The following is a 21,420-nucleotide window of genomic DNA, read 5'->3' on the forward strand; positions in this document are numbered from 1 at the left end:
GTTGTTACCCTCATCTTCAGAGGAGCACAGGAAGCAAAGTAAAACGTGGGCAGAACAAGAAACCAAACTCAGATCCCTTTAATTCCCACATAAGCTCTGTGAGACAGACCTGGAAGGTGTCTGAAAATGTGTTGTACCTTGCAAGTCAAATAACATGTAGTAAGAAGACCCATGAGTAATTTATTTTCCTGAAACAGTCAGCTGGGCTATATCATGAAATGTTTCACATCATTTAAAATTGTAGCTTTAGAATAAATATATGGTGTAGATCCTGAAGGTTCTCAATCATTTTGAGTCTTTTCCCATCTCTAGTTTGGGAACTTTTAGGGGTATATTCGTAGAAAAAGTGGAATTATAAGACGCCGTGGAGGTTGTCTAGAACCAGTAGATTCAAGTCAGGGGTCGAGAAGAAAGTCTTCCCTGGAGCCATTGTGGGTGAGAAGGAGCTTCTAGTATGAGTCAAAGTAACTTCCCCTTAGAGCAGCCTCCAGGACACCACGTCTGCTGCCCCCCCACTGTACCCCTCCATTGATGACATTCATGACCACAGATGATGCAATCCCAACATAATGGAAACTGTTGGAGTCTATCAGACCAATGATATGTGGTTGTGCCAACAAAACAACCACAGACAGACTGAAATTTTCACTCAAGCGTACCATTTTAAAACCAGAGAGCACTCTGTGAATATACTAAAAACCACGGAAATTGCCTTCCTAGTCCACTCTCCTTCCCAGATAACAGAATCCTAAATTTGTTCTTCTCTAGCAGGGGTGGAAGGCCATGAACCTTGATTCGTCTGATCACAGGGATTCTATACCCCTTGCCACTGACGAATTTACACATTGTTGATATGATGTAAATTTGGCCAGTGAAGTCAAGCCTGACAGGAGGCTTCTGGGAAAGTTTTTTTCACTCTTGAAAAAAAGACACAAGGGGTGTTTGCCACCAACGCACCGCGATCGCTCTTTAACACCAGCACCGCCTCTAGCTCGCCGAGTTCCAGAGGAAGGAGAAGGGGTTAAGTAAGGAGGTCTCTACACCATGGCTCGTACACAGCAGACTGCCCGCAAATCGACCATGGTAAAGCACCCAGGAAGCAAATGGCCACAAAAGCGGCTCCCAAGAGTGCGCTCTCTACTGGAGGGGTGAAGAAACCTCATCGTTCCAGGCCTGGAATGGTGCACTCGCGTGAAATTAGACATTATCAGAAGTCCACTGAAATTCTGATTCGCACACTTCTCTTCCAGCGTCTGGTGCGAGAAATTTCTCAGAACTTCAAAACAGATCTGCTTCCAGAGTGCAGCTATTGGTGCTTTGCAGGAAGCAAGTGAGGCCTATCTGATGGGCCTTTTTGAAGATACCAACCTGTGTGCTCTCCATGCAAAACGTGTAACAATTATGCCAAAAGACATCCAGCTAGCACGCTGCCTATGTGGAGAACATGCTTAGGAATCCACTATGATGGGAAACATTTCATTCGTTGGAAAAAAATTTCTCTTTTTCCTGTTATTGGTAGTTCTGAACATTAGTTATTTATTTTCTGGGGGATCAAAGGGTACCTAAGTATATGATTGCAAGTGGAAAAATAGGGGACAGAAATCAGGTATTGGTAGTTTTTCCATTTTCATTTGTGTGTGAATTTTTAATATAAATATGGGGACGAAGAAAGCATAATGCAAGTCAAAAGTTCCAGTGAACAAGTTTCAGGAGTTCAACTTTATAACGATTATAAATAAACCTGTTAAATTTTTCTGGACAATGCCAGCATTTGGATATTTTTTTTAAACAAGTAAATTTCTTACTGATGGCAACTAAATGGTGTTTGTGGTATTTTTATCACACAGTAGATTCCATCCATTCACTATACTTTTCTGAGTTGTTCTACATGCAAATACATGTTTTTAATGTTGTCTGTCTTCTGTGCTGTTCCTGTAAGTTTGCTATTCAAATACATTAAACTATAAAAAAACAGACATAAGAAAAATAATATGGCCTAAATGTTTGTGTTCCCCTAAAATTCATATGTTGAAGCCCTAATCCCCAAGGTGATGGTATTGACATGTGGGGCCTTTGGAAAATAGTTAGGGTTAAATTAGGTCATGAGAGTAGAGCCCCCATAATGAAATTAGTGTCCTTGTAAATTGAGAGAGAGAATACAGATCTCTCTTTCTCTTGCTCCACTGTATGAGGAACCAGCAAAAAGGTGGTTGTTTGCAAGCCAGAAAGGCTCTCTCTCCAAGAATCAAATCTTCAAGCACTTTGATTTTAGATTTCCCAGACTCTGTAAGTGTGAGAAATAAATGTTTGTAGTTTAAGCCTGAATAAATAAATAGCACTGAATTTTGTTATTTAAAATGGTAAATTTTATGGTATATGAATTATATCTCAATAAAAACAACAGTGATGACAGCGATAGTTAAATAATGCTTTGTGTAATTCCTTGTTAACGCTTGTCTCTCCCACACAAGGCAGAGAGCTCCTTGAAGGCAAGGACTGTTCTGATTTTGTTCCAGTCCACATCCCATGTGCCTAGCACAGGCTACATGCTTCTTTAATCCTGTTTTTGTTGAAGGAATGAAGCCCAAAGACATTGTCATCAGGTGGGTTTAGCAAAAACTTTTTGAAAGGACACCAATCACAGGTTTTCCTTCCTCTTAAATGTCAGCAAACTTGACATCTAAGACATGTTGCAAGCCAAGTAAAACTGCCAGTCTACCCATCTGTCCATACGTCCCTCTGTCCCCTAACCCACCCACTCATCAAACAGAGATATGACCCAGAGTCCAGTGTGAACTACATACAGGAAGAAAACCACGTATGTCAAAATGCAGTCATTTTGTCAGCGGCTAGACTTTGTACATCTAATGTCCTTTCAAGGACAATTCAGTGGAAACTCTTCAAAACACAATCTGTTGCACCATTAAGCAAGGCAGTTAATTTGATTTCAGCAAAGTCCTCCCAACCATAGAGATAAACAAAAAATTTTCAACTGGGGAGATCTTGTCAAAGGACAAACAAACTAATTTTAGCATTCATTTCCCTGCTGGATTTTTATTGCTGGTGAAACAATACACACGGTTGGGCAATTACATGCACCTGGGCATGTAGCTGAGGTTCCCCCCCTCCCCGCCCCCGCCACACACACACACCCTGGTTTTCTGCGAGCACTGGACAGCAGAGCCCGGTGCGTTCAGAGATGGAATACTGAGATGTGCTACAGCCCCAGGCCAGCAACACCCAACGTGCAATGCAGCTCTGTCGAAAAGGACCACTAATGAGGGTAGGAGGACCCTGGAGAGATGGGACTGGTTGTGCTAAGTTGGCTTGTCAACTGCCGCTGGGAATTCTGATTTTGTTTAGGCAGAGAGGGGAAAGGCAAGGGTAAATATGGATGCTCTGCCTTCTCAAATGTACCCAAAAGCCAGGGAGTTGAATGCAACTAATCTGAGACAGACAGACAGAGAGAGAGAGAGAGAGAGGAGGAAAAAGGAGAATTTACCTCTTCTCTCAAAGGTTTGTAAAAATCTATTCAATCATATTTTTTTTAATGATATTGTTCCAAATAAATTCGGTTGCATGTTCTCTTATTAGAAGACAGCACAGCACTGGAGACAGTTGTCACTAGAACAATCCTCACACTCAAGAATCTAATTTAAAATATTTCTAAATTATTATCCACAATTACAATAGTCTGATTTGTTGAAAGAAACACACACACACGGTCTGACAATTAAGTTCGCAAACTTCTTGCACCAATATTGCTAATCTTTTTTGATATCAGAGGGATTATTCATTATGAATTTGTGCCAACTGGACAAACAGTTAACCAAGTTTTACTATTTGGAAGTGCTGAAAAGGCTGCGTGAAAAAGTTTTCACCAGCTATTCATGGCTCTTGTATCATGACAATGTACCAGCACTGTCTGTGAGGGAGTTGTTAGTCAGAAAACAAATAACTGTATTGGAACACCCTTCCTACTCAGCTGATCTGGCCCCCAATGACTTCTTTCTTTACCCGAAGATAAATGAAATATTGAAAGGAAGACATTTTGACAACATTCAGGACATCAAGGGTAATATGACGACAGCTCTGATGGCCATTCCAGAAAAAGAGTTCCAAAATTGCTTTGAAGGGTGGACTAGACATTGGCGTCAGTGTATAGCTTCCCAAGGGGAGTACTTCGAAGGTGACCATAGTGATATTCAGCAATGAGGTGTGTAGCACTTTTTCTAGGATGAGTTCACAAACTTAATTGTCAGACAGTGTGTGTGATTTTAATAACTCTTCTAGCCCCAGTGAAAAATATACATTTTTCTGTTCAACCCAAATCTGTATAGGAATTGGCAACTGAATATGCTAAAACTGACTCTGCAGTCAAGTTGGTCCCTTAAGAAAGCAGCATTTACAGATGAAGCGGTCACCCCATGTGTTCATCTGCAACACCAGCCCTTGCCCAGCGGTTGAAAAGGCTTTTGTTCCTGAAGACTCAGGGAGGCCAGGGAGTTACGGCCACACCCCATCTTTGGGAGCTGTACGGAGGCTCAAAGGCTCACATGGATGGAAATGAAAGGACTTGCCTGAGGACACAAGAACAGGAACCCCCTGATCCAGGGACCCCAGCTCCAGGGCCACACTTTCCTTCTCCTTGGGGCAATAACTAATTCGAACTGGAGCCTAATGAGGTGCTAGTAACATCCTAATGTTTGTTTGGTGGGGTCCTGCCTAAGATGCCAAGCGACTGAACAATTTCCACATTACCCTCCCAGTTCTGCAGTGATGGGTGGAGGGGGCTCTCTGCCTCACTTTCCACAGTTCCCTCAGAGGCCCCAGGATGGAGAAAACAGTGGCCTCTGCTAAAGAGACCAGGTGTCTGGGGGGTGTTTTTCTTCTTATTCAAGGCTGAGGCACTCTGGGGTGGCCCACAAGCATCAGCCAGAAACATGGCTCTGTTGTCAGATAGACCTGAGTTCAAAGTTTCCTCCACCCCTTGCTATCTGAAAGACCTTGTACACATCATTATTAACAAGAACTACTGGTTACTGATGCTTGCTGGGTACTGTGTGAAGCACTTCACATAAGTCATGATATTTCAGCTTCCAAAGAATCCCATCAAGTGTATTATCACCTCTATTTTTCAGACGAGGAAAATGAAACTGGGGTCAGGGTCACAGGGCAGGTAGGTGGGTTCAAAGCCCAGCTCTGGCACCTTTTGGTGTAATTTCTTTGACTTTCAGTTTCCTCACCTGCAAGATGGGTGTAACAACAGATTCACCTCATAGGGCTGTGGTGGGTTAAATGAGACCGTGCATATAAAGCCCAGTGCCTGGCACGCTGGGAACACTTTATCGTAGTGTTGTGACCCTTTCAATTCCACAAATATCAGGCTTGGTGCCAGGTAAAGAGATGGAAGGACCTAGTTCCTGCCCTGCCCTGGCAAAGTTCAAGGGACTCAAGCATAGAACAGGTAACTCTTCTGCTACACAAAAAGCACTATCACAGTTGGAAGCATGACGCTCTGAGCACATGGGAGGAGGTGTCACAGAGGAGTGCTCTTTAAGGTGGCCCTTGAAAGGCACATAGGTGTTTGCCAGCCAGAAGAGGAGGATCCATCTAGGCACATGGATAACATGTACAAAAGCAAAGAGAAATAGAGACGAGGGTAAGTTAAGAGAAGGGTAAGTACACCGTGGCTGGAGCATTAAGAATGCCAGGTGGAGGTAAGACCTTTGCAAGCAAAACAGAGGAGCTTTGAAGGTACGAAGCAAATGAGTAACAGGTTCTGGCTTCTGTTTCAGAAAATACCGACTTTCCAATACTCCATCATTCAGTGCTCCAATTTTGGTGAGTATCTTTTCATTGACATTTCCTTCTACAAATTTTTCAGAATGCACCACATGTATCTGAATCCTGAGTCATCCCAGACCACTGGGGAACGATTTGCAGGGCAGACCTCACCATCCCTCCAGCCAAGAGAGGCCTCTGAAGTCAACATGCTGATTACAGGAACTTTCTCAACCAAATAGTGCATCCCATGCAACTGACACTAGCCATGCAAAAGCTCTGGAATCCAATAGGACCTGTTAGAACAAATATGCTAGATTTTAAGTCCAACATTTAGTCAATAGATCTCTTTCTTTAAACGTGAGAAAACAATGTGAAACAAGTGAAACTGGCTTCATGAGTCACCTTCAAAATGAGGGAAAGGTGACTCCTCATTTCCAAGGTTCACAGTTCAAGGTGAATGGCCTGCATAACACAAACTGACCTTCACTAATCTTGAAAGAAATCATCATGTCAGGAGCTGGGGGAGGTGATAGGAGACAGGAAGGGAGGGAAATACGTCCTGATCTGATCTAGTTCAGTGCATTTCTAATGGAGCATGACACTTAAAAACCAAACCAAACAAAACACCAAAAAGAAAAACCTCAGATGCAAGAAATAAAGGCAGTACAAATAGGGGGGGGGGAAAATCAAGTCTAGATGATTACTTTTCTTCAAAGACGTGCCAGCCTGTCTATACCTTCTGGACACACTTTTGGTTTAAACGTGAACATTGCAAAGAGAAGTGGAATGCAAGAAATATATAAAATAGTCCTTGCCAATATCAATATAAATATATGAACATATGTATCAACACATACTTTGTTGCATAAGGTTAAAAGAAATGATGTGGGCTGATGAAAAGCCCTTGAAGTTGAACATTTCACCAACATCCAAGCCCCCAAACAACACACGCATTCACAGTGCCCTTTTACTCCATTACAATACAGCATGACATTTATTCTCTAAGTTTATTAGGATGTAAATTGAGTTTCTGGACAAACCTGTAAAAGGATCCCTTTAGTTGAGGGACTCTTAGAAGTCAGATGAATAAACTTCACTCTAGGTCACAGAAGGACAAACCGACAAGCTAGTCTAACAAAGCTGCCTGAATCCTTTGAAGAAAGCCGATCTTTATGACAGAAAAGAAGCTGCTACGTTTGACTTAAGGGAAGAAAAAAGAGTATTTTGAAATGCAAAAAAGATGATTGGAAAGAACTGGGTTTAATTTTTCAGTGCAATTCATAAAATTACTTCGCTAAAATTCAAGCGAACACTTAATATTTTACTAAAGAAATACTTGGAAACTACTTTGTCCTCAAAGTTTTTAGGCATAAAAGCTGAGGCAAATAAGGCATATTTCCTTTAGTACTCCCTACCTTGCCTCCATCTCAAATGACAAACGGGAGAGAGAGAGAGAGAGAGAGAGAGAGAGAGAGAGAGAGACCGAGAGAGAGAGAGAGAGAGAGAGACCGAGAGAGAGAGAGAGAGAGAGAGAGAGAGAGAGAGAGAGAATCAGTGAGTGATTCTAACACCCTACTCCCAGCATATCTTTAATATTTTAAAATCAAATAAAGGTGTGTTCTTTTCAAAAAACATGGTGTGGCTGCCTCTCTATTGTGGTCATCGCAAACGGACACACAATGAAACAAAACCAAAAGCAGCCTTTAGAGAGAAAGTCTAAGGTTTGAATGTCTTTCTCAGTTGGGTGTCCCTGTAATAACAGGGCTTTAGCTATAAATCATCTGGACTAGACAACACAAATAATCAGGAAACATTTCTTTGCTTCTCACGTCTTTGGGGACCCTGCCAGCAGAGGCAGAGGAGAGATACCGGCCAACAGAATCATTTCCTACCTTTCTGCTTGATGCAGCGTTGGGGTACCTTCGGGCACTGTTTCCCACTGTCCTCTCGGACCGCTGGCTCTTCAGAACATCCCCAAGCTGGTATCTTGCTCTTTTTAGGAAGATGTGGGAATTCAATTTTCAGGTCTAGCAGAATCTTCCCTGATTTTGCTCAAGCCTGGAGCAGCCACTTGAAGCCATACCATGAGCCACCTCAGCTCAGAGCACAGAATAGGACCACGGCCAGTGGATGTCACTGCAGGAAAATTCCTTCAATGGCCACGAGCCACCACCAGGAATATCCATAGCTCAAGGGACAGTGGCCCCTTTCCTGGCTTGTCTGCATTTCACTTCCATCTCACTGAGTCCTGGCTGGGAAGCAACCAGATGACTGGGAAAAGCCAGCTGAGTTCTCTGATCCTAGTGTGGCCGGAAGTCAAGCCTGCTGCCGAAGTGAGGGCTCAGGAGTTCTGGAGACTACTGGGGCTGGCCTAGTCAGCAGGGCATGCCTCTCTGGGGAGCATTACACAGACGTTGCTAAGCTAGTCAGACAAGAGCTCAGCTCCAGCAGGCTATGGGGACAGAGGCAGCAGCAGGAAAAGGCAGGCCTGAGTAAAGGAGGAGTCAAAGGGCCTCAGGGGCCCCCTTTAAGCCTCACTGGGGAGAACTGGTGCCAAGACTATTTCCTAAAGTGAACTGCTGCACAGGTACACGGCTGGGGTCACTGCAACAAAACTCAACATGTGCTTCACTTTCTACCTGGCACTCAACATACGGGCCATGGACCAGCAGCTTTGGCATCACCTGGCAGCCTTTCAGAATGGCAGCTTCCCAGAGCTCCTGAATCCGACTGCAGTTCAGCACGATTCCCAGGTGATTCTAACGCACATTAAAGAGCGAGAAACACTGGTCTCTGTCGTGGGGAGCACAAGATGACCCAAAGGGGTGACAACACAAGGGCTAGTATTAACATTTATGTCTTATCATGTCCCACTTAATTCCTTTGTTTTATGTAGATTTTATAGTCTGTGCAATATTTCAGTAACGTGGCACATACATATTTAAAAACCAAATACAACATATAATAGAGGAACAACCTCTTTTTCACACAGCCAAAACAGGTGAGGGGCCACCAGCTAAAGCAGAAATTCCTATATCGTAAGTTATGGACCCCTTTGAGAAACTGGTGAAAGCTATGGACGGACCCCATCTCAACATGTGCAAAATGTGTATCTAGTTTGAGTCGGCGCGCAGCGCCCCCTCCCCTGGCCCCACGTTAACCATCCGTTCTCCTGGGTTAGGGTGGAAGTGGATCCTGGCTGAGTTGGCCCTTTAACATACTCTGCAAGTTTCTACATACCAAGAGTTTTGCTGGTGTTTGCTATAAACTGACTCAGCCGTGGTCCACGGCATCGCTGTAACTCACACGTCACCCTGAATTTTAGCATGCAGACTCCATCTCACCACTGCTTTGGGTGTGGGCTTGCTCTCACCAAACTCCTAGCGGAAGAGTGTTTGAACGAGTGGGAGAATTCCTGCGTGGCGATGAAACATGCTGCCAAGGTTCTTGCATCTTTCACAAAATGCAATGGGAATTTTCACACTTTCAACACAATTCCACCTAGCAGTAATTTCCACAGCATTTTGGTTTAGCTTCCCTAAGGACCGATGAACATATAAACTCCACACTTTAATAAAAAAAAAAAAAATTTTTGCTAATAAAACACACAATCACATAGAGAGCCAGGGAGTATAACAATTGTGGATTGATCGCTCCTATTTAAATAAAATACACATGTAAAAATTTCATGATAATCCATTAACTATGCGTGTTTAAAATGGGAGTTGGCAGGGCAGCCTTCTCAAGAAAGTCTGCACACCTTGGAAACTGGACAGTGACCGCGTCTGGAATTTGGTCTGGACTGGATTCTCTTTCTTGTGGTCCAACTGTCAGTGTGGGATTGCAGCAAGCATCTCTAGCTTTAGCAGGAAGCTTTTTGTCCACCTACTGAAAGACGAAACACATTCTAACACACGGGACACACCTCTCTGGACAAAGCCCCTTTAAGCTCTTTCTTGGAATGAAACCGATGGTGAAAGGAGACTGCTACCTAGGAGCTCGCAAACCTCTAGAATTCACCTGCGTCTGTTGGGGAGCTTGAGGAAAACCACACGTTTCAAGGTGCCCGCCTACAGAGGCAGCAAGTCATCAGGGAGGCCCAAACCCTGTGGTGTAAAACGATCTTATTTTTTTTTAAAGAACATTTGGAGGTTTACAGAGAAATTGCACTGAAAGTATAGTTCCCCTTCCCCTACTATCAGCTTCCCCTATTAACATCTTGCATCAGTGTGATACATTTTGTTAAACCGACGAACCAATATTGATACAGTATCATTTCATGATTATTTGATACTAATAACTAACATTAATGATTACTAATATCATTAATAATATCCATACATTATTATTATTATCCAAAGCCTATAGTTTATATTAGGGCTCATGCTGAGTTGTGTAGCTCTGTGAGTTTTGGCAAATGCATAATGCTACGTTATCTGCCATCACAGTATCATACAAGTGTAGTTTTATTGCCCTAAAAATGCCATCCTCCCCCTATCCATCCCTTCTCCCAAAGCTGCATTTTTAACAGACAGGTAAGTAATTTCTTTCAGGTAGTCAGGATCAAGCCGCCAGAAATGCTGCTAAAATCTGAAGACCTGGATGGAGGAGCTGTCAGCTAGACTGGCCTCAGTTTCCCTAAGCACTAAATAGTCACTGTCGTGTGACTGCAGTATCATGGTCATGTAAATTTCAAATCCTCACTGATAATAATTAATCTTGGCCCTCTCTATTCAGGGCCAATGTGCATGTGGAGAGTAGCTGATCCCTGATGACCCCTCCATCTCAGATTAAGGCTTGTTAAGAGTTGCTAGAGTTCCAAGTTTCTTCCAAAATATCAGTTAACTCGTGGTCTTGGAATTACCAGCCTACAGGCCTCAGAACAGAACAACTGTGGGAGCCCAAGCTGAGAGGGGACACGAGTGAGCAGTGCCAGGCACGCTGAACACAGAGCACTGCAGGCAATATGTGGGGGGCCCACAAGGGCGTCAAAATTAGATGCCCTCACCCTGGAAAAGCCTTGTGCTTTGTCAAAATGATCCTTCCTCCCCGGCACGTCTTAAACCCTGAGACAGACTTGCTGATCGTCTGGACACTGCTACACCTCATCCTTCCGGTGGTTTCTGACAGGACTCCCCAACCCCCAGAGTGCTCTATGACACAAGTGCCCTTTTCATATTAGGTCAGCGAAATTTACAGTAGTGTTTAGGGTCGTGTGCTTCCTTTCAGAGATGACTAGAGCCCCAGGGGTGGGAGTCAGACAACCAGTGTCTCTTTCTCGTCTGGTTTCATGTAGACACCCCCAGGTCAGAACCAGTCACTACCACACTGGGGAGAAGGCAGCTGGTGCTTTGGTTTAGGTTCATGCAAGTTGCACCTTGTCCCACCTAGACGGCAGCTGAAAGAAATGTCAAGGTGGACCGAGAACAGACGGAGTAAGAAGGTGACTAACTGGGAGACACCCCCTTCTGCAAACCGAGGCAAAACGCAGGCCGTGGGAGCAGCCCTCAACATCAGCAAAGCTTTCTGGAAGCAGCTGAGCGGTGACAGGAAGCACTGCCCTAGCGCCACAGGCAGGCTGTTGCCCTAGAGATGGTCCCGACTTGGAGCTGGTGTCATCTGTTCAGTAACTCACTGTGCAGACCCTGCTGTGAGGCAGGCACGGGCCTGCGTGCTGGAGATGCGAGAATCAGACCTGCCATGTTTGCATGGGGTTCAGCAAGGGCCAGAGCAAGGAGAGGGGCCAGAAAGGGCTTCTTAGAGGAAGGAACCCTCAAGTGGCACATAGAAGAAGGATAAGGGTGAGGAGGTGCCCCTGGGGTTGGGGTGAGAAAATCCGACCATTCACACAGACATACATGGGCCAACACAAAGGATCTAAAATGTATAATTCATTGTGTGGTCTTAGACGCTAAATTTCTACCAGGTCACATGTTCATTAAAAAAAAAAATCATTACTCTGGGCACTCATTCTAAATGGGCTTCGATACAAATACATATTTAGGACTTTGGCCCTCAAGCACAGGGACTGGGCCAAAATCGGGCGACCCCGTCTGCTCACATTACTTGTCACTAAACCCAGTACACACTACAGCTGACAGTACAGGATGCCTGGCCCTGTTCACTTTTCCACATGCTCACATGCCCTAGGTCACCTTCAGAGACGGTCCCCAGTGAGCCTGGAACCCTGTGGCCGTGGGCTCATGTCTGGAGTGGAGCAAGAGTTTGAAAAAGCATATTCAATGTCATACATTTACCACTTTACACCAACAAATAAAAAAGGCCCAGCGTTTTTAAAATAATATTCTATAGAGAAAGTGTGACCTAATGTTGGTTGGTTGGGAACTACTTAAAGATACAGTAATTCTCAACAGTCACACCTATTCTTACCTTCACCACGCACACCACTCCCTCCCCCACTCAGAGCGCGAGGTCTGTGTGAAGCAGAAAGGGGTACGAGATGGGAAAAAAAAAGGTTGAAAACAACTGAGTTAACATCTGTGAGGGTGGGAGCCCATCACGTCCCTCCCAGAGAATTCAGAGTTGGAGCTGACGTCAGCGCCGGCCCTCATCCGCATGAAGAGCGACTGTGCAAACACGCGTTGTGCACCCACAAAAGTAGCACAGGATGGACTCACATGGTGGGGAGACGCTGTGGCTCAGAGAGCACATGGGGCCCCCTGGGGTCCTGAGTCAAAACAGGCGTATCTCACAGCTGCCTCTTTGGGCTTCTACCTACCACCACCTGCACCCCCAAAAAGAGCTACACTGAATGCTCCTGGTCAAATAGGCCATGGTAGAAATTCTTAAAACACCAGGCAAAGTCCTAACGTGAAAAGGCATTTTATGCAAACCAAGGGCCACTGGAAAAGAGAAAACTTAGCCCAGCCTCCAGCTGGGCATATCCCAAGTCACGCCCGGGTCCCTCCCATGTGAGCCACAGAAGATGCCCTTTTCTGCTAAGGTGGGTAAAAGCGTGTCCTACTCTAAAAAGTGCCCATGGGGTCTGACATGGCACAAACTCCAGCAAACAGCTGACGTGCTCCTCAGTGACTAAAACACCGTGCTGCTCTCCACACTGACTGTGGTGCTGTCAATACCCTGCCTCAGCTGGTACGTCAGTATTGACACAGGATGACTTTTCAGATCATCTCCCCCACCTCTCACTCAGGACACCAGACTGAAAAGGTTGGATTTCTAAAATGTCACCTTAACTGCAACTATGTATTATTAGTGTTTTTAAGAAAAACACTAATAATACTTAATCTATGGAACTACAGAATATTAGATCTGGGGGTGAAGGAATGTTCACAGATTTACTTGGTCTATTGATTTTTTTCAGGTACAGAGCTGAGACTCTGAGAGTTTAAGTAATCTGCCCAAGGAAACATAACCAGGAAATAGCCATTGATGTGTTTTCATTTTAATGTGCTTTGATATTCAATACATTTACTGAGTTCAAAAAAACCTGTCTGTTATGATAAAACTGAGGCCTGGCTCCCTTATTTTATATTTTATTACAACTGCTTACTTATCTATCTCCTCGTGCTCTAGCCTTTCACCCAACAAGATCAACAAAGGTAGGATTATTATTATTATTATTATTATTATTATTATTATTATTTTAGGATCAATATTTTTGGTCGCTATCCCCAGCCCCTAAAACTGTGCCCAGGACTCTTGAGCTAGGTACCTAATAAATGTTCTTGGTGGACTAAATGAAAGCATAAATAACAACTTAGAACTAAATCACGTTTTAAAATGTGTAATATATGTGTTAAGCATTTGGGGAACCCAAAGAGACACGAGACAACCTTGAATCTATTTAGAGAAAAAACCAAATACTATTAATAGTAAGCGACGTTACCTAAAGGATCCAAGGGAGACTTCCAGGAAGATGGGGGCCTTCCAGGCAGTGGGGCTGGTAAGAAAAGGCTCGGAAGGAGGAGTCATAGGTCCCATTCAGGGGCCAGCATGGCTTGAGCAGAGTCACCGTGCAAGGGATAATGTCAGTCCTGCACTCGGTGGCATCTTGAACCTGAGCAGAAGGCAGTCTTGCTGCCTCCTGGCGAAACCCCCCAGGGTCTGTGATTTGCTAGAAAGGAGGAAAAAGTGAAACCAGTAGAGCAGGGAGTTCAGTTTGAAAGACAGGAACTGTGTTTCCCCCTAGAATGTCAGCGTGTACGGGCCTGGGTGGTGCCACAGGCGTTTTCACAAGAGGGACAGGTGGAGCACAGATTGTGTGGATGAGCACGTCGCTCATGTAGCAGGCGGCTGCCGGAGCTCTGGAGGTGATTCAGGCATGAGACGCCCAGAAGTCAAGAGGCCCAGCACCCAGGCAAACAGGACAGACAGAAAGCAGCGTCAGGCAGTGTGAGCGGGGACTGGCAGGGGCACCGCAGTGGGACGTCAGGCTCAGAGGGAGCCGAAACACGGGCCCGTGAGCTCCAGAGCAGGAATCAAGAAGAAGCTGGCTGCCTACGGGATCCTCAGATTACCTTCTACGTATCAGAGCAGCAGGAACTGTAGTCATAACAGCTGTCTGGTGTGCACAGAAAAAAGAACGGGGTCCCGGACTTTTTTCTCTCACTTTTCGACTTATTCAAATATTTCCACTTTCACAAGAATGGGAGACAGGTCAGCTGTCAATTGGGGCAAAGCTGAATTCCCTAGATCCTGCATGGAGTGAGCGTATTTGATATTATACTTTTTTTTTCCACTTTAAATACCCATCATCAGCGCTCTACAACCTAGAGTTTAACTTTCCCTAGTAGCGTGACTGGTGTGTCACCCTGAGCTTACAATGATCCTCAACGGCCACAGTCTACTCTGCCTCCAGACCCCTGTGTCTTCCAGATCAGAATCTGCAACAAGAGGAGGTGTGCACAATTTTTGTTTGTGTTTATTAAAAGGGGGCGTGGGTGAGAAAATTTTCAGAAGGAACAACGAGGGTACCCTGTTACCACCCCCAGGCTGGCATGACTCGGGAAAACCTGGCTTGTCCAAGAGATTTCTTTCTTCCGAAAACACAGCAGCTCTGCTCCATGGGTAACTGAGCCTTGGACATGCCCATGGGAACCTGGATGCCCTGAATCTTACACAGGGAAGAACTTTTAAGGGTCCCATGTCAGCCTCTCGCGTCACGCAGAAATCCATTCTGCGCCATGTGGACACACCGTTCCCCGGTATCTGCGTGACTAGTCTCAGGAACAGGAGGCTCAGGTCCTTGCAGAAGAGCTGAGCCCACTTTTTGACAAGTCTAATTTTCAGCATATTTTTCCTTACACTGATTAACGGTCACGTTGGTGTTTAAGACACGAAAGACGTTAAGTCTAACTTCCACCTACAGTTCAAGTTTGGTCCTCTGGAACTACTGCTCTTCGAAGTATTTTCCACGCCAAGCAGATCTCGTTTCTACAAACATTTCTGTTACATTTTGGGTTTTCAACCTTTCCTCTTCCTTCATACCTTTCCTTAAACAAACCTCTGTCTGAGTCAGAAACCCTTAAAACCTGGCACGGAGAACAAAACAGACTTTGTCTAACCAGTACATACTCTGTTGCTTCTCACATTATTATTCTATGAGTCCAGTTGAAGGTTAGGATTTATAGAGCTCTCTAAAACTTAGAAACATCTTTGGGTCTCAGAGCCTAAAAGCCAGCAGGTGGCAGCACCCAAAGGGAATGGGCTTGTAGCTCAGTTGCTGAGCCCTCCAAGTTTCCCGAAATCGGCTGCACCCTGTAGTAGCTATATGACCGTGGACAAGGGAGTTCTCTCACCCTTAGTTGTCACCCCTGTACAATGGGGATGAGAACGTGTTAAAGGCCTCTTAGGGTTTCTCTAAGAATTAAATGAGATAATACCTCAAAGTACCTGCCACGTGGAAAGTACTTGGCAAACACTGGCAGCCATTATTACTATTACAAGGAGTAGTAGTGGCAGTACTAGTACTACTGCTCCCTCTCTGCCTTCGTTCCACACCCATTACTGAGCACATATAGCATGTCTGGCGGAAGAAGTTAGAAATGCAGGAGTAAAAAGGCAGAACCCCTCTGCTCAAGGATATCCTAATCTAGGGGACAGTTATACAAACAGACCAAGCCAAAAAGAACTGTGACGAGCCATCTGGGAGGTACCACCAGGTGTTAGGGAACCCAGAGGAGGGAGGCCTGTTGTCTGCTGGTTGCCACAGAAGGCTTCCTAACTACAGCAGATTCTTAAAGGACGGTGGCAGGTGGATGGGAATTGCGTGGGGAGGGATTTATAGACAGAGAACAGACGTGTGCAAAAGCACAGAGGTGTAAGAGCATGTTAACAATATCAAGGAAAATGTCAGTGGTCCAGAATGACAGACCAGGATGTAAGAGCGGGACAGGGGTGAGCAGTGAGGGATCAGGGGAGATAACAAGAAATGAGGAGAGGCAAGTGGATCACCCATTAGCTCCCCAAATGAGAAGGGGCGTCCACTATGTGCCATGCACTGTGCTGGGCACAGGAGACAGACATGGTCAGTAAGACAGATAAAGTTTGTGCCTCCACGGAGCTCACCCTCCGATGTGCAGACATGGAGGGCTTTGTATGTCATGCTCGGCAACGCAGGGACAGAGTATGGCAGGCCGTATTTTTCCATAGATGACCACAGCAACATCTCCCATCCCACATGGTCTTGGAGGTGACCTTGACATCTTTCCATTGAGAGGTCGGATCTATGTTCCCTCCTCCTGAATCTGGAGGGCTGTGACTGCTTTGACCAATCCAGTATGCTGAAAGCGGCACTCACTGACTTCTAAGTGTAGATGACAAAAGGTGATGCAGCTTTACTTTGCTCCCTGGAACATTCCTTTGCGGACCCTGAACTCCCAGATAAGAAATCTATCGCTCCGAAGGCCTCCATGTGTGGGGAAGCCAAGCCACATAGAGAGCTCATGGGTGTCCCAACCTTTAATTCATCCCAGACCAAGTGTCAGTCATGTGAGCCAACAAGCTTTGCAATGACGTGGACCCCCAGCTGCGGCCCTAGAGCGGTAGAAGAGAGACAAGCCATCTCTACTGTACTCCGTTCCAATTCCTGATGCTGAGACCCTCTGAGCATGATGAAATGGTGGGTTCAAGCAGCTAAATTTTGGAGTCATTTGTTAATCAGCAAAGGAAACTAAAACAGAGTTTACCCAGCCTGCATTGTGGAGCCAGGTGATAATATAATCAGATTTATGCTCTAGAAAGACTTTCTGACCAAAAAGTAGGATGGATTTGTTGGACGAGGATTGAAATCAGAGGCAAGGAAAGCAATGAAGGGATGAATGCAATCATCTGGGGCAGAAACATGAGTATCAGTGAGTGAAGAGAGAACCACAGCAATAAATATTTAAAGAGACAGAATCCATCCATCAAACTTCGTGGCCTCGTTGCAGGAACAAGGGACTGGAAGAGTCTGAGATTCTTTCCAGGTTCTGGTTGTGGAAGAGAAATGGATGTGGAAACACAGGAAGAGAAACAGGTGTCAGGGGGAAGAAAAGGAGTTAGATTTTCGACGTTTACACAGCTTTCGTGAAAACCCTGAAACACAGTGGCTGCTCTTGTGCTCTGCAGTCAGCCTGTCTCTGAGTGTTGGGTCCCTAACTCACCAGCTCCGTGACCTAGGGCAAGTTAGTGCCCTCCAAGCCCTTATACCCTCCTCAGGAGATTGGGCAGAAGACCACATAAATTAAAGTGAGGATGAAATGTGATAATGCATATAAAATGCTGCCTACAGTATCTGGCATTCAGAAATGCCAAAAAATTGTAGCTGCTCCTATTATTACAACAATCGTTATTATTAACCGTTACGCATATTTGGTCAGAGGCTAGGCAGGTTCTTTGTACCGGGAGGGCCCGACTACAGGACACTAAACGAAAGCTCTTCCCAGGGAACCTGCACACACATCTCTGGTGAATGGTTCATTCAAACGTAAAGTCCATGTCAACTTTGACAATAGCTACACCGTCCTGGGAAGGAGTAAGGAAAGCCAGTCTGTTAGCCGTCCTCAGTCGTGGCCTCCCTCCCTCTCTCTCAACTCAATGGTTGAGTGGTTTTAATTAACAACTCCCACAGAGTAAAGCAAAAGTCCCTCGATTAATAAAGCTCTAACTTGACATGCATGGTTCTGAGGTCTCCGGGTGGCGCTGAGCTTGTAATTGTGTGTTTTGTTTAGGTTCGCAGTGGGTGGAGGGCTAGGAGAGTAGAATTTCCTCAGAGAAATTCAGGTATCACATCTACAGAGGCTGGAAACCGCAGGGGACTGAGATACCCACTTCCATGAGATTTAACAACAGGAAGCAATATTGCGGTGAGGCGCTTCAGTAAATCACCATGCAAGACGGGCTCCAGATCGGAACCTTCCTGCCTCTGCCCACCTCAGTGGTTTCCATTTTCAGCACCCACGGAACTAGTTTTGCCCCCATTTACTTTCTGCACAAGCACCTGGGGAATGTTGACACACGTGTTTCTAATACTACAGTAAAGACTTGTGACATTTAATTGAAATGAAACACACAATGCTTTTGAGGCAAAGTTATCTGCCTTTGCTGCGGCCCCAGTCAGCCTCTGTGGTCCTTGCACAAGCACTCCCCAAGTATTTTCAAGTTTCTGTGCAACTCAGCCCTCTGAGCCTTCACCTTCCAAACACCACCTTCCGGCTCTTTCTATCACTCCCCAAAATGGCACAGGGGGCAGCCAGGGCTTCCAATGTCCAGAGGGGGCCCACTCTTCCTTTTTGCTCTTGCCTTCCATCTGTTCAGAGCACGGGGTCTAACTATAGTGAAAAGCCATAGCACACAGTTCTGGCAGCACAGGCTTTGAGTTCAGCCCAGGTGAACACTCGGTTTCAGCAGTGTGACCTGTGCTAGTAACGACCTCTCTGACCTTGGTCTTCTCGACTGCAAAGAGAGGAGGAAAACAGCCTCTCTCTCAAAGAACTGACATAAAGTTTATGTGAGAAGATGCATGTAAAGAGATGAACGCCATGCCTGGCACATCACCGAGACTCGAAAGCGGTTCAGCGGTTAGGAATTATGGTAGCACTGCTGCAGGACGGACAAAAGGACCTGTGTTAGCAGCACTGTGGGTCAGCTTCTCCGCGGCCGTCCCCCTTCTCTGCGGAGCGAACACCACATCTATTCTGCCCATGTTTCTGACAACCTGAGTTGACGTCACCCTTCCAACTTCACCACTCAAGTGTGCGAGATTTCTCCTTTCAAAATAGATGCCTGGGCCATTACCAGCTCAGAGCTTGGGACCTGGGCCCCGGACTCTGGCGATGCAGCTGAGGGAACCACAGACCCCATCTCCCACTTGTCCTAAGACCAGGAAGTGAATGTGGGCATGATTTACAGCTGGAAGACTCCGGAGACAGACGAGCCTCTCCTTAGACTTGGAATCTTATTTCACATGGCGTCTCACAAATCACCTCTCCAGGTGTCCATACCAGGGTATCGGTCTCATTCCACAGTTATTTTGGGATTAAGAGGAAAAGATGAAATCTCCATTTCTCAGGAAGATTACTTATCAGGACCCTGGGGATTCTGGAAGGGACGCAATGATTCTTCAAAGGCATGCACAGACTCCTGATTTGTGGTCATATCCCAGGCAGGATGCGTTAGCCTTGAGTCCTCGCAGATGTTTCTACAGGCTAATGTGCTGCTCTTTGTCTCTGGGCCACAGGTGAGCTGCCTCCTGCCCCCCGATGACTCCTTCCCACGGATCACGCTGAAAGGCCTACTTGCAGACTGTGATGGTTAATTTTATGCGTCAGTGTGGCTTGGCCCTGGTACCAGTTATTTATAATAGACAAACACTAATCTAGATGTTGCTGTGAAAGCACTTTTGGGAGGAGATTAACATTTAATCCAGCAGACTTTAAGAAAAGCAGATTATCTTCCTTAATGTGGATGGGCCTCATCCCACCAGTTGAAGGAAGAAAGAGAAAAAAGACTGATATTCCCCCAAGGAAGAGGGAATTTTGCCCCCTTGGATTAGAGTTGCAACATTTTCCTCTAGAGAGCCCTGACTAATGTACACACCAGTGCTGGCCCAGCTAGCAGATAGTTGGTCGTTGTACTCAAGGAAAAGATACAGCATGAGATCATCTTAGTGAATATTCTAAGTAGGATGAAAGATTAGGAGAGGCAAATGGACGCAATAACTCTGAGAAGCTAAAGGGAACTACCATTCCAGATGTGTCAAACACTTTATAAACACTGTCTCCTTTCTTTTGTACCATACATCTAACTAGGCTACAATTTAACAGATGGGAAATAGGCTCAGAAAAGGAAGCAAGTTTCCCAAGGTCACACAGCTGGCAAGCAAGGAATATGAAGTCAGGTCTTCTATTGCCACATTTAAAGTTTCTTCCATTATAACGGGGGTGTGAAATGCAGTATGGGGAATACAATCAGTAATGGTGTAAAGACTATGTAGGGTGTCAGATGGGTACTGGACTTATCGGGGGGACCGCTTCATAGATTATGTAAATACCTAACCACCGTGCTGTACACCTGAAACAAATATAATATTGAATGTCAACTATAAATATATATATGTATACAAATATGTAGTCATGGGATATAAAGTACAGCATAGGGACTATAGTCAGTGGTATTGTAATAGCCATGGGTGATGTCAGAGACTTGGGGGGGGGGGTTACACTTTGTGAGGGGGGTAAATGTCTAATCATTGATTGTTTTGTACACCTGAAACTAATAAAGATAAATAAATACGGTTTCTTCCATCATAGGATGTCTCCAGAGCAGCAGCATGAAACCATCATGAGTTCCCAACAAAACTTAAGTTTCTTATCTTGATCTGAGTGCAGGCACATATGGCCTATTTTTTATTTTATTTTTTTATTTTTTTGAATCTTTCAACATCAGCTTACTGTCTCAGGGCCAAAATACTCCCAACATCATCCAAATGTTTCTTTTCTTATTCACCTCAACTCGAACTTGGTATTTTCCAACCTTGCCATCATAAATCTGTTGAGCCACTCTGTTACTGCTGACCCTTGAAAAATAACAGGGAAAGGTATTTTTTTTTTCATGATCTATATACTTAAGAGAAAAACAAATATACGTGGCTTGGGTTTTCTAGATGAGAGCTATACAAAAACTTATAACTATACAAAAGCTTAACAGGACAAACAGGGGCCCTTAGGGTCTATTCATGACACCTCAGTTCTCTCCATTCAAGGTACATTTGCAAAGCACAGAGCAGAGAAAGAGGAGCCTACAACTAGGACACTTCAGCAAAGACAGTGGTCCTGAAGGGTGCAGGACGGAATATCCAACTACAGCAAAGCAACAAAGGCCCAAAGTTACACCGAAATTCCAGCTCACAGTGGGAAAGAAACAACAAAATACTAGGCCATCTTTTTCATTTCTTACATGGGCTTAAAACAATTAAGTAATAATTACCCTCTTGGGTCTTCATTTTCCTTATTAGTAAAATGAAAATGATATCCTACACCCGAGTTTGGGGGTACATAAGATACCCCGAAGTATGTAAGATGCACAGAGGGGATGCAATCCACGTTAGCCTCTATTCCCTGTCATCCATTGACAGCTACAGAGTTGGAATGTTTCTCTTGTATGTGTCAGTAC

At 45.0% G+C, this 21,420-nt stretch overlaps 1 protein-coding gene and 1 pseudogene across 8 annotated transcripts in view; one reads left to right on the forward strand and one right to left on the reverse strand.

Moving 5' to 3' along the window:
• The window catches only part of NAV2 (neuron navigator 2), a 710,917-nt gene that overhangs the window by 116,027 nt on the left and 573,470 nt on the right, over positions 1-21,420 (reverse strand). The window lies entirely within an intron of this gene.
• Positions 1,045-1,452, forward strand: LOC308503076 (histone H3.3A-like; annotated as a pseudogene). Its single transcript has one exon. The product of its transcript is annotated as a histone H3.3A-like (transcript).

This window comes from Rhinolophus hipposideros (genome assembly GCF_964194185.1).
Source record: "Rhinolophus hipposideros genome assembly, chromosome: 10".
Classification (NCBI taxonomy): domain Eukaryota; kingdom Metazoa; phylum Chordata; class Mammalia; order Chiroptera; family Rhinolophidae; genus Rhinolophus; species Rhinolophus hipposideros.